This window comes from Lactuca sativa, chromosome 3 (assembly GCF_002870075.4).
Source record: "Lactuca sativa cultivar Salinas chromosome 3, Lsat_Salinas_v11, whole genome shotgun sequence".
Lineage (NCBI taxonomy): Eukaryota > Viridiplantae > Streptophyta > Magnoliopsida > Asterales > Asteraceae > Lactuca > Lactuca sativa.
Window position 1 is genome coordinate 142,776,826 of NC_056625.2, and position 14,834 is coordinate 142,791,659.

At 39.2% G+C, this 14,834-nt stretch overlaps 1 non-coding gene and 1 pseudogene across 1 annotated transcript; both read right to left on the reverse strand.

Moving 5' to 3' along the window:
* Window positions 1–2,100: 2,100 nt before the first annotated feature.
* LOC111885694 (ATP synthase subunit a, chloroplastic-like) lies at window positions 2,101–4,031 on the reverse strand (annotated as a pseudogene).
* On the reverse strand, window positions 3,078–3,149 carry TRNAN-GUU (transfer RNA asparagine (anticodon GUU)). Its single transcript has one exon. It is a non-coding gene; the product is annotated as a tRNA-Asn (tRNA).
* Window positions 4,032–14,834: the final 10,803 nt, after the last annotated feature.

A 14,834-nucleotide genomic window follows, 5' to 3' on the forward strand; every position in this document is an offset into this window, starting at 1 on the left:
CCCAAAATATAAGCAGCTTCTCCTAGATCCTTGATAGTGAAACACTTCCCAACCCAGGACTTAACCTCCTGTAAGGTCGGGATGTCATTTCCTATGAGCAGTATGTCATAAACATACAAACCTAGAAAGCTAACTATACTCCCACTAGCCTTGACATACACACAAGACTCATCCTCGCTTCTCGAAAACCCAAACTCTTTGAATTTCTCATCGAAACAAAGATTCCATTTGTGAGACGCTTGCTTTAATCCATAGATGGATTTCTAAAGCTTGCACACTCTATTAGGATATTTAGCATCCAGAAAACCCTCTGGCTGACACATGTAAACATCTTTAGCCAGCTTCCCACTAAGGAAAGCGGTTTTGACATCCATCTGCTAAATTTCATCATCATGAAATGTAGTGATAGCTAACATAACCCTAATAGACTTGATCTTGGCTATTGGTGAGAAGGTCTCATCATAGCTAACCCCCGAGGTTTGAGTAAAGCCCTTCGCAACTAGTCGTGCCTTGAATGTATGCACCTTCCCATCCATGTCGGTCTTCTTCTTGAATATCCATTGGCACCCGACCGTCTTACGACCCGGTACGTTGTCAACCAAGTTCCAAACTTGATTGTCATACATGGACTGAATCTCGTTGTCCATTGCCTCTTTCCATTTTGCAGAATCGGGGCCTGCCATGGCTTCCTTGTAGTTGTTAGGTTCATCCAAATTTATCAGTGTACTATCACTGATAAACGTATCACCTTTAGAAGCTATATGGAAACCATACAACACAGGTGGAACACTAACTCTAACGGAACGTCTTAGAGGTAAGGACTCGTCAACTGGTTCAACAGGAATCTCTTCCTCAGGTTGAGTATTAGTGTTAGAGTATCCTTCACCGCTTGATTCTTGAAGCTCTTCAATATCAGTTTCCCTCCCACTATCCTTTTGTCATATGAGTTATCTTTCGCGAAAAACCCCTCTCCTTGCTACCAAGACCACGTTGTTACTAGGTCTGTAGAAAAGATATACAAAAGACTTCTGTAGGTAGCCGATGTAAATACACCGCTGACTATGAGATTCATGCTTGTCGTAAGTCTCCCGTCTTAAGAAAGCCTCGCAACCCCAAACCTTGATATGCGCCAACGAGGGAACCTTCCCTGTCCACATCTCGTGAGGTGTTTTGGCAACCTTCTTAGTTGGGACTATATTAAGGATATGGGTGGCAGTCTCTAAGGCATACCACCCAAAATGAGATAAGTAATGAAGCTCGACTCATCATGGAACGAACCATGTCCAAAAAGGTTTGATTGCGCCTCTTAGCCACACCATTGAGCCGCGGTGTCCTAGGTGGCGTTAATTGTGAAACAATTCACATTCCTTAAGATAGTTGTGGAACTCGATACTAAGATACTCACCACCCCTATCGGATCTAAGCATCTTTATCTTTCGGTCCGATTGATTCTCCACTTCTTGTTTAAACTCTTTGAACTTTACAAAGGTTTCCGACTTGTTCTTGGTTAAGTAGATATACCCATATTTGCTATAATCGCCGGTAAAAGTCACATAGAAGCGGTTAGCATCCCATGTGGTGGATCTGAAGGGCCCACACATAGCTGTGTGTATGAGATCCAACAATCCCTCACCTCTTTCACAAGTACCAGTGAAAGGTGATTTAGTCATCTTCCCAAGGAAAAAGATTCGCACGTGTCATATGACTTTAGGTCAAATAACTCCAAGACTCCATCCTTTTGGAGTTGGCCTATGTGCTTCTTGTTGACATGTCCAAGACGACAATGCCACAAGCATTCCTTGTCTAAACCATTAGACGAATCGATTTGCTAAGTTTTCTACAACCATCACCGTTTCATATACACCATTACATGGCAATGCTTCAAAATATAAAGTACCATTATAAAAAGCATTAATAGAACCAATTTCAAGAACGTTTTATAAAACTTTTTGACTCCCGAATTTGGAGTATCCTACTTTCATACAATTCACAGGGTTCAACAAGCAATCGATATTTCACGATCAAGGGTGTAATACTCCTTGGAGTAGCAGTCCATATATATCGTATTAACAATCGAAATATGGTCAAAAGAAAAATTCTCTATTTGATAGGGCTTCTTCCTATCCCTATATAAGCCGCAACTATAGTTGCAAAAATAAGAGCTTGAATACCACTTGTAAATAACCCAAGGAACATGAAAGGGATAGGAACCACTGAAGGTACTAAAGAAACAAGAACAACAACTACTAATTCATCGACTAATATATTTCCAAAAAGTCGAAAACAAAGTGATAGGGGCTTTGTGAAATCTTCTTAGATTTTAATAGGTAAAAGAATTGGAGTTGGCTGAATATATTTACCGAAATAAGCTAATCCTTTTTTTCTAAGACCCGCATAGAAACATGCCACTAATGTGAGTAATGCCAAAACAACAGTAGTATTTATATCATCCATGGGGGCGGCTAACTCCCCATGAGGTAATTGTATGATTTTCCAAGGTAAAAGGGCACCTGACCAATTAGAAAAATAAATAAATAGAAACATAGTTCCAATAAAAGGAACCCAAGGAACATATTCTTCTCTAATTTGAGTTTTACTCACATCTCGAATAAATTCAAGGACATATTCGAAGAAATTATGACCACTGTTCGGAATGGTTTGTGGGTTCCGAACGGCTAGAGTGGCTAAAGCTAATAAGATAGCAATTACAACCCAAGAAGTAATAACTAGTTGGACGTGGACTTTGAAACCCCCGATTTTCCAATAAAAATGTTGGCCTATTTCCACAATGGATGTATCGTATAAACCATGCTCGTAACTCTTCCTCAGCCAGGATGGGGAAGAATAGCAGAGCAAGTACAAATATTAGTAGCATAACAAAAAAGTGTTCCTCATCATTACTATGTTTGCTCGCGGCAATTGTAGCCTCTCGGGAGAATCGATGACTGCATATTTGATGCACTGCTAGTATTAGTACATATGAGAATTATTAATTGGATAGTTGTAAATAGCCCCAGGGCTATGGATCAAAGGAGTATCCTGGGCCTACACTGAGGTGTTGACGGTGATCTTCAAATCTTCTCAAGTAGGATTTGAACCTACGACCATTCGGTTAACAACCGACCGCTCTACGACTGAGCTACTGAGGAACAATGGGAGATTTGATCTCATAGAGTTCCATTCCCGTTCTCAGTCGTTACTCTTCAGTTTTCTGTTGAGGTCTATCATGTAGAGGTACTCAAATTGGATCAATGATCGATTTCTAGGTTTCGCCGTAAACCAATTTGGTTACTTCCAATTACATAAATCAACAATTCAAGCCGCACTCAAATGTAGGGCATTTCCCATTTTTATAGGAACTTCTGTATCAGAAACAATGGTATCTTCAATTATAGCCCATTAAATGAAAATCTAAAACCTTCTCTGTATAAACCATGAAAAGAAATAATATTCCTCGTCATCTCTGATGAGTAGCAATAATCATTTAACTCGAATGAGGGAGTAGCATAACCGACTTTACCTTTGGATCCATTTAAAGAGGATCCAACATGGGACTTTCCTTTGTGGTGCTTAGAGGGAGCTTTCCTCTTCTTCCATTTTCCATGTCCTATAGCAAGGACAGGGGCAACAACAGTAGGGGTGGACTCGACAACTTTGCCTTTAAGTCCACTTTCAGCAGCTCTCAACAAACCTTGAAGTTTGCTTGAGGTGACTTCCTCCTTATTTATATGATAAGTCATGTTGAACTGATCATAACAAGGAGGTAAAGAGTGAAGAATAATATCAATCGCCAACTCTTTGTCAAAGTTGACATTTAACTTAAGCAACCGATCCACATACCGTTGCATCCTTTGCAAGTGGCTCGTGATGGACTCTCCATCTTTCATCTTGGTTGTTATCAGCGAGGCGACAATCTCGTACCTTTCCTGATGCACACTTTGATGGTACTTTTCCATCAAATCTTGGCACATGTCATAAGGCCAATAGTCCTCGTAGAACCGCTGCAGCTCAGGAGTCAAAGTGGCTACCATGATACACAACACCTATGTCGTCTTTTTTCATGAGCACTATACTCAACTATTTGTTTAGCAAAATCATTGGTTTCATCTATCTCTTTGAGTTCTTTGTCGAGGACACATTCTTTCTCCTCGTATCACAAGGCCATACGAATGTTCTGAATCCAATCATTGAAATTGGATCCATCAAAGGTGACCCTGCCACAAATGTTTAATAGAGAAAAAGAGCTTGAGGAATTGGAGTTCGAGCCAGAAGCGTTGTTTGAGCCAGACATCTGAAAAAGAAAAAGGAACAAATTTTTGATTATATAAAGAATCCTTAATATAACACCCAAATGAAATATTAAGGCTAGGACGCAACACAATAATTTACAATTCGGAAGAGGGATGCCATAATCTAATTTCAAATTATTTGAAGGTAGGTAAATGACGATTTACAATTCCACCATGAAAAACGAAATGAAGAACAAGGTTTTAAATGAAATGAAATTCCTAGATTCTTTTGAGATTTATTGAACTTGTCAATGGCATGTTTAATCTCGGTTATTCCCTTCAAGTTTGTGACTGGGATACCGATGATCACAAACAAGGTGTGACTAACCATGCAAATTATCTTGACACTCTCAATGTCATTTACCACCTAATCAATGTGCCGGTTAACCACACACGCTCCATTGATCTATGGTAATTCTCGAGCTACCCTTTGCCATCCTTTTTAGTCCAAGTTAGTGTGTCGGCTAACCGCACACGCTCCACTAACGACTTGGCAAGGTGCAAAGTGCAATTTCATGGAATAACATCATTTCCATATTTTTCCTAAAGTAACTAAGATTGCGAATTTATAAAAGCATTTAGTTACTTTATCATATTCATTATACTTATTAATAAGCAATTAATGTCTTATCCCACTCGTTCGGATAACGACCCTCTACTAATCAAGAGTTCCGTCGTTAAGAGTGGATACCCAATGGCCATTATTTTACAGGTCGCTTCCTTAAACACCCCTACACCCCTTATAGACCAGCTTCGTGAATGAGGCCGATTAACGGTAAGACAGACTCATCTTATACATATATATATATATATATATATATATATATATATATATATATATATATCTTTTAATGTTATAATAGTATATGGGCTGTATTTTAAACTTTTAAAACACTAGGGTTTTAGATTTTAATATTTCCAAATTAAAACTTTTAATCAAGTTTTAAATTCCAAAACTTAAGGGCAACTTTTGAAACTTTAGATCAAATTTTAAATAATTAAACATATCACATAATTTGAATATTATCTTAAAATTTGACCATTCTCGTTCAGTTAGAAGAGGATATTAATTACCATAATATAAAATTCATTTTTAAACATTTAAAACAATTTAAGGTAATGATCCTTATCTAATTTAGGCTTGAAATCCGAAAAATCTGCCAACTGACGAACCAACTCGTCGAGTCAGGGCATGGAGTCGTCAAGTTGGTCCAACTCGTCGAGCCCATCTTTGGACTCGTCGAGTTCATCAGGCAGTGAACAAAAATGATTTTGTTTTTGCTTTCGAAAAACACAATAGCATCAAATATAGCAGAAAAGCACCCTAAGCTCTGATACCACTGATGGATTTTGAGCATTACAACATTCCTATCGTGCACATACAACCCTAATTGCTTTGGATCTAGGGTTTTCTCAAGTTATACATGCAAATTAATTTTCCAAAGCAAGAACCCTAATTTAGCATACATGAAAACCGAAATCTAATCATATTCGGGTTTAGAAGAATACCTTTCTTGTTGATTGCTTGATCTTGAACTTCAAGAGCCTCGTGCCTCAAGTGCCACACCTCTAATAGAGTCACAAATACCACTTAACAATGGATGAACAAGAGAGAGAGAGAGAGAGAGAGAGAGATGGAGGCTAGAGAATTTGGCCAGGTTTTCTTCTAGGGAATCAAGTGACCGATTTCAGGAGCCTTGGGGTTCCTTTTATAGTTGAGGTTGCTAGGGTTTTCAACTAGACACCCAAATTCCCTTGCTTAGGCCCTAAGCATTCCATAGACCCCCACATGATAGGCCTTGGACGAAAACTCTATGGGCTTCCCATAGATTTTCACCCACCACTTATCAATAGGGTCTATTAGCCCAAACTACAACTATTAATGATTTACATAATCAGTCCCCATTCTTTTAATCAGTCTCTTTTGATCACTAAATTAATTCCAAATTACTTTCTGATAAAAAATAATTAAATAATATGATTTCTCAATCAAAATATTATTCTTATAATATATTAATAAATCATTAATTAATCTGTTACTCCAAAACTCATCCTATCAAATTGCTATGGTGAAGGTAACCCAAAAGGACCATGCTACTATCGGGTCAAGTACATACCAATTATAGTTATGAGCTTAGACACCTAATCCAACAGTTTGGTACCATCAAGGAGGGGATTATGGAGCTTATGGATGAATGGAATAGGGCCTTACGAGTTGAGATTGTTGTGGGCTAGTTTAGCGCACAAACTCCCTCATTTCAGTAATTCAAGGCTTTTGGAGCACCAATGTTCTTCGAGTCTAAGGACCCCTTCGCTAGACGATGCTGGATCACTGACATGGAGAATGATATGCGGACAAGTTTTTTCCCGGAGAGGGCAAAAGTAGGGTTTGCATCCTGCCCGCTGAGGGATCGAGCACGTGATTAGTGGGATGAGGTCGGATGAGTCATGCTGACTACAACGGTGGAAGCCATGACTTGGGAGGAGTTTTTTTACAAGGTTCCAGAGGGAGTTTTCACTATAGATCAAGGTGCAGTAGTTGGCAAGGGAGTTTCAGGACCTTCGCAGACTATTGAGGCTGTGGCAGAGATCATGCCAAGTTTCGGGAGAGGGCTCTTTTAGTCTTGTAGTACGTCGTAGATGAGGAAATGAAGAAGACCATATATCATGATATGTTGAAGGATGACATTAGGGAGTTTATGAGATTTTCGGAGTGCAAGACCCTGAATGATATGATTAAGAGGACCCGTGAGCGGGAGATTGAGCTAGAGCTTTGGACGAGGCGCAATCTGGAGCAGGTGTAGACTGTCGTGGACCAGGCTAAGATACCCAAGACTTCCGATTCACATTCTAGGGGCCAGAAGGGCGGAGGTCTCTACAACAAGTACGACAAGCAGCACAGTGGGGCATAGCGATCAGTGGGTTTGGTTTGTTACAGATGCGGTCAGTCTGGTCATATGAGCAGGGATTGCCCCCAGAGTGCATTTATTTGTTTTCTATGCAACCATACATGCCATAAAAAGGCCAATTGTACAAGGTTTTCAAGAGGGGCAGTGGTAGCGCATGCACCAGTCACCTTGTGGATTACTGATGGCCACCAGGGCAAGGTAGTGACACCTCTGGTGAAGAGCAGGACATTTCAGTTGACTACCGATGAGGCTCGAGTAGCATTGCATGTGGTTACCGATATGTAATTTCATTTTAACTTTATTGGTTTTTGTATTTATTCTTATATTATATCTGATCATGTAGAAGGCTTTCTTAGTCAGTGGTATGATTGATTATGCCTTGTTTGATTTGGGTGATACCCGATCCTTTGTGTCTCTTTCGCTCAACAACAATTTTAGTGATTCACCTAGGCTTCTAGCTTATCCATTGGAGGTCGATATTGCCATTTATCGTTTCGCCTATTCTTTGAGATTTCAACATAGGTGTGTCCTAAACCAGTGCAGTGAGAAGTACTCTATTGATTTGGTTCCGATTCCTCTGCAAGAGTCAAAGGTTATTATCGGGATAGACTAGTTGGGTCCCAATGGGTACATGATTGATTGTTAGAGCTAACTGGTGAGAGTTCGAACCCCATGAGGGGGAGAATTGGTTATTCATGGAGAGGGAGCTTCACATGGAACGACTCTTTGTTCTTCTGTGAGGGCCATGAGATATCTTCGACATGTTTGTTCTGGTTTTCTGGCTTATGTGGCGGATACTTGGGTTAGGGGCACGATGACGTTGAGTGAGGTGTCCAATATTTGAGATTTCCCTGATATGTTTACTGAGGATTTTTCTAGGAATGCCTCTCGAGAGGCAGGTCGAGTTTCAGATTGATTTAGTTCCTAGTGTGACCCCAATAACCAAGGCAACATATCGCTTTGCACCACTAGAGATCTAGGAGTTGTCTATGCAACTTCAAGAGTTGCTACACAAGGGATTTATTTATACGAGTAGTTCACCTTGGGGAGCACCGATCCTATGCGTAAAAAGAACGATGGCTCACACTGGATTTGTATTGACTATCGGGAGTTGAATAAGTTAACAGTGAAGAACTGCTACCTACTTCCGAGGATCGACGAATTATTTGAACAACTTCAGGGTGCATCTTGGTTTTCCAAGAATGATTTTTAATTAGGATACCATCAGATGAGTGTCATAAATGAGGATGTATAGAAGACAGACTTCAGACCTCGTTACGGTCATTACAAGTTCGTGATGATGCTTTTTGGGCTCATAAACGCCCCAAAAGATTCATGGATCTCATGAATTGAGTATTGATGCCGATGTTGGATCGGTTGATGAATATGTTTATTGATGATATTCTAGTCAACTCCAAGACCAAGGAGCAACACGATGATCATTTGTGGGAGGTATTGGAGACCCTGAGGAGGGAGTGGTTGTATTCTAAGTTCTCCAAATGTGAGTTTTGATTGCACGAGATGCAGTTCTTGGGGCACATCATCAACCAGAGAGGTATATTAGTCGATCTGGCCAAGATCGAGGTCGTGAGAGGTTCCGAGAACCCCATTTGAGATTCGGACTTTCCTGGTTCATGCAGGATATTACCGGAGATTTAGCCGAGATTTCTCCAAGATTGATGTGCCATTGACCCGCTTAACAAAGAAGAATCTTACTTTTCGGTGGGGACCCTATCAACAGTTGGCATTTGAGACTCTGAGGAAAAGGTTGTGTCAGGTCCCAATTCTCACCCTTCCCGAGGGTATGGATGATTTTGTTGTTTATTATGATGTTTACATATTGGTTTTGGGAGTTGTCCTTATGTAGATGGGTCATATGATTGCTTATGCTTCGAGGCAGTCGAAGCCTCATGAGGCAAATTACCCTACGCATGATTTGGAGTTAGGGCTATGGTTTTTTCCCTCAAGATTTGGAGGCACTATCTATATGGGGGTTAGGTGTACGATCTACATAAACCACAAGAGCTTGAGGTACCTGATGGATCAATTGAACTTGAATATGCGGAAATAGAGGGGGTTGGATGTGGTATAGGATTATGATTGGGAGATTTTGTACCACCCTCAGAAGTCTAATGTCACACCCCCAAACCGGAACGCCGGAAACGATCAGGGCGGAGGACGTCATGTACAGTATCATGACAATGCACAATAGTAAAACAAGCAACAACATCCATTGCATTAATAATATAGTTAATACATGTTTGTTATTTGTATAGTTGTATGACACCAAAAACGTATAACAAAAATAAAAGATGAGTCTTGAACATGCTCCGTCTTCTCAAAACTTGTTTCTGTGTACCTTTCTACTGGTTCCCTGAGAATACAAGTTATTTTGAAAGAGAGTATTGAAATTTAAGTTGGTGAGTTCATAAGTATTTTAGTGTCAAGTGTTTGCATTTGTTTCATGAAAATATTTGTATTTGTTTAGTGAAATGTTTGTATATTTCCCAAAAAATCCTATATTTTCTTCTAAAAATGAAAAGTAGTCTTTTACCCAAGACCCAACTATTTGTATGTTTGTTCTCTTTTAATACTATAAAATGTATGTTTGTACTTGAAATAACATAAAATGTATGTTTTCCATATTTGTAAACTATCTTTACTAGAAAAATAGTATGCATTTCTCATATGAGAATATCACCGTTTGAATGTAATGGAAAATGAACATTTACAGTAGTATTATGTAAAATACACTACTGATGCATTAACTGCCTTGTAACCAAACTGGTTAATTAAGGTTAAAATATGATTAAGGTTATAACCATGCTTGATTGACTAGTATAAAACACGACGTTCTTCAAGCATCGAAAATGATATGACATTTGTCACATGTAGACCTATATGTTCCATTGTAGCTAGTAGCAAGGTGTGGGATGGTTAGTCCCGTATAGGTCTATACACAAACTCACGCTCTCCCTCCACGAGACTCTGGTTACAAAACGTGACTTAGCAAGAATATTGATATGCCATGAAATAGTATCTCACATTTTAGTTATCTCGTTCATGCACATATAGTATGTAAGTTCCTTTTTGTTCTTGTAAATGAATGATATACTTTCTAATGAATAGTAAGAGTATGTATGTATTGATTCATGTATTGTTTCCCTATTCTAGAAAATAGTATGTATTGATCCTCTAAACTATACCTATTATAGTTTACTAGTATGTTTGTTTGAATTGTAAATGATTCGGAGAAAAGACTCAATTGCCCAACATATGCAACTGAGTTAAGTATGATCTTTGAAAATGGGGTTTAATATTCGTGTATATATTTAGCAAGTATAATTATGATTTAGACGCAATCAAACTAGTGATCCAACCCTAAGCCCACAACCAAACAAGGAACAGGAGCTATGGTATTTAGCAATAGTCCTAAGTCTGTTAAAGCATACCTATACATAAATATATAAATGAATATGATTTTTATAATAAACAGAAATCTAAAAATAGTTTAAAAGAGTTTTAAGATGATTTTGATAAGTATTTGAGCATAAGAAATCCTTTTGTTTGCTTGTTTTCACATGTAAATGTTAACACAATTAAAATGTGTATTCCCCCCCCCCCCCCCCCCCCCCCCCCCGCCCCCTAAAAGAATTGTAGGGGTATGAACTCACCTTATGTGAGTGATTCGTTTGAATGTTCGATATAGGATAATTGTTTCCACAAGATAGATTTCAAGGCAAACAAGTCCTAAAATGCATTTCACGTAATATATATGTATATAATTAGTGAATAGAATCATAAGAATGATAAATAATTGTACTAATTTGTAAGTTTTACTTACAAATAAGAGTTTTAGAAGCAATTTCAGAAAGCTGCTTTGAGTTTACCGCCAACCCTTAAGTTTACGGCCCAAGAAGATCTTGGTGTTCTTGGTGACACCAAGAAGATTCAAGGGTTTGCAGCCCAAAATATGAAGATGGGAAGATGATTGGTTGCAAAAATGAAGAACAATTGGTGTTCTTGCCAAGATCCTATGAAGATTCAAAGGATGTTGGATGATAGTTAAGAGGAAATGAGGGTTTACGGTTGGTGTCTTTTGAGAGAAAAAGTGTGTTTACTGCTAGAAGGGTAGAAGTGATGAGGAGTTTACAGTACAGTACCTATATAGGGTCAAAAATGATGGTACACATACGTTGGTTCTTGCACCGAGTGCATAAGACCGCCGTTTATGGTTAGAAGAGTTTTTGGCTGCAAACCGTTTGCGGTCCGAAGTCTCAAGCTATGCGAGGGTTCTCGGATTTATGTAATTCACTTCTAAGCAATAATTCTATTTAAAAGGTTTTTAAATACATCTAGAATTTAAATCTAACTTAAATAAGGTAGATGAAACAAGAAGTTTGACTTTAGTTTGAATTTTACAATAATGAAAATAACGGGTTGTCACAACTAATATGGTGGCCGATGCTTTGATTCGTAAGGATATAAGTACACTTATCGAGGATATATATATCTAAAGATGGTTATCATATCTCCTTTATTAGATTTGATCAAAGAGGCTCAGGTGGAGGGATTGAAAAAGGAGAATTGGAAGGCAAAGCGGATCAGAGGATAGATTCCTTTATTCATCAGAGATAGTCGGGGTTTGTTAACTCGGTGTGGTAAATTTTGGGTTCCAACTACTGGTGAGGTGAGGCATACATTTCTAGAAGAGGCACATAAGTCAACGTTTTCGATCCATCCGGGGGCTACGAAGATGTATAGGGATTTGAAGTTGAGTTATTGGTGGCCATGTATGAAAAGGGAGATAACATGATTTGTACAACAATACCTGACTTGTTGGAAATTCAAGGCCGAACATCAGAGGCCCCATGGCAAGTTACAACCATTACTCATTCTCATATGGTAATGGGAGGAGATCACCATGGATTTTATTACAAAGCTGCCAAGGGCGGAGTGTAGAGTTGATTCTAGCTAGGTCATTGTTGATAGATTGAACAAAAGAACACACTTGATACTAATTGCATAGATCATATATGCAGAGAAGCTAGCTCATGATGTGGTGGTTCGGCACGGGGTGCCGGTTTTGGTGGTTTCGGACCGAGATATTCACTTTACCTCCAGGTTTTGGAGGAAGATTCATGAGGAGTTGGGTACTTAGCTGCATTTTAGTACAACATACCACCCCCAGACTGATGGACAGAGCGAGTGGATGATTCAGACGCCCGATGATATGCTCCATGCGTATATGTTAGATTTTATAGGGAGTTGGGATGCTTACCTTCCATTGACCGAGTTCTCTTACAACAACAGTTATCACACTAGCATTGGCCGACCACCTTTTGCAATGTTGTATGGGAGAAGGTACACAACCCCGATTTGTTGGGGGGAGGTCGGGCATCGAGTCATGGGAAGTACTGAAGTGGTGCTTAAAACCATTGAGTTGATTAAGCAGGTTGCAAGTTGCGTAAAGCTGGCAGAAGAGTCATGCAGATCGAAGACATTCAAAAGTCGAGTTTCAGGTTGGGGACTTGGTGCTTCTGAAGGTTTCACCTTGAAAATATTCCATCCGGTTTTTGAAGAGGGGCAAGTTGGGTCCTTAGTTTATGGTCCATTCAGGACTTCTTCCCGAGTGGGCAAGGTTGTACACTGGTTGGATTTTACCGATGACCTCAGTCAGATCTATAACACCTTCCTTTTCTCTCAGTTGTGGAAGTATGTAGCCGATAATTCAATGGTGGTTCCTTTAGATGATATTCAGGTCGATGAGTGCCTAAATTATGTGGAGAGGCCGTTTGCAATTCTCGGCAGGAAGAACAAGGTTCTATGCAACAAGGTGGTGAACCTAGTGATGGTGTAGTGGCAGCACCAGAAGGATTCATAGTGGACGTGGGAACTAGAGGATGAGATGGGGGAGCACTACCTATACTTGTTTGTAGTAGTGGATTTCAAGGACAATGTCTAATTCAAGTGGGGGAGATTTGTAACGCAAGTGTTCCAGGTAATTTTATTTTAGCATTGATTCCTTTCAAAGTTTGCATAATTTGTCCCTACCATGGGCGTCCGAGATAGGTATGTAGAGCGTAGGACCTTAAAAGATGGTTGTGAAATCCCTCATGTATGCTGGGCATACGTGTGTGTACACTCGGCAGACGAAAGCATGGGAAAAACCCTAATTTTTAGGGTTTGGACCCTATTTAAAGACCTTAATGGCCTTAAACCCTTTCTTACCTTCAGCCTCCATCTCTCTTAGCCTCCATATCGAAGCCCTAATCTTTGTGTGTGAGTTTTGAAGCCTTTGAGTGATATTTTGGTGTTCTTGGTGATGAAGCAAGACCTATGGAGTTGTAGTGTTGCTCTCAAGCTTGTATTTTCTTTGCTAGATCTTGTTTAAGCTTAGATTTATGCACTTTTTGTTCCAAAACCTTGATCTTTGTGATTATTGAATACACTAGAGCTTTTAATTTGCCCTTTCAAACGTTTAAGGGTATATAGTGTCATAAAATGCATGCTTGGTCCTTGACATTCATCCGTGCAAGAGTTATGGAAGTTTAGATGATGATATAAGTTAGGGTTTTGCTTTTTAGCTTCCTTTTTCCATGAAAAGACATAAAGGTTGCACCTTTATGGATTTAGAAATTTTATTAGGCTTGGATTTAAAGTTTGGACATTAAGTCTTAACCCATTAAGACCTTAAATTAAAGTTTCAGACTTAAGTGATTACGATGGGCGTAACCTGTGTACGTTGGGTGTAGAGGATTATGGCCCCATAACCTTTTTGTGGTTCAACCGTACACTGGGCGTAATGTGGAATACGTCGGGTGTACTCCTAGAAAACCCATCGGGCCATTTTTGGGCCTTGGTCCATTAGGAGTTTTGGGTTTTTATTAGTTGGGTTTTGTTTAGGAAAGGCGAAATGCTATTTTGCCCTAAATATGATAAAGTATGATTTGGACCATTGATTATGGGTCAAAAACCCTGATTTTTATTAGGCATGTCTTTGGGTTTTCATTAGTGTGAGGAGTCGTATTAGCAACAACTAGAGTGTGTGATTCGGTTACCTTTAGTAAGAGGTGAGCCTTCTTACCATACTATTAGGTTGAAGACACCAAGGTTAACCCATTATTCTGTATGTGTAGGATGTTTTCCATTATGTAAATATTACTTATGTGATTGTATGATATATATGTGGAGCCAATTTGGGGCTCGGAGTCATTATGGACTCAGGGTTGATACAGACCAGGGGTTGATATGGGTCTGACACAACTATTTGCTGTTACATAGGAATGATACAGACCTGGGGGTCGTTATGGACCTAACACAGCCTCGTGTTGTTATATTTATGTGTTTAGTGTATGTGGTATTTTGGGGAAGCTCAGTAAGCTTTGTTCTTACTGTTATGTATTGAGTTTAGGTACTTCCGATACAAAAGGGAAGAACCCATCATGATGGCACAACATCCTCCTCCTCACGATTTCCGCATTTTATGATCTTTGTTACTCTAATATTTTGTGATGGTTGTATTTTGGATGTTTTCGAGACATGTGATGTTTTGATTGATGAATTGAAAAATGAAAATTTTACTTATGGATTTTGGGTCGTTACACCACCCAACATATCCTTTTCTTATTTTCGA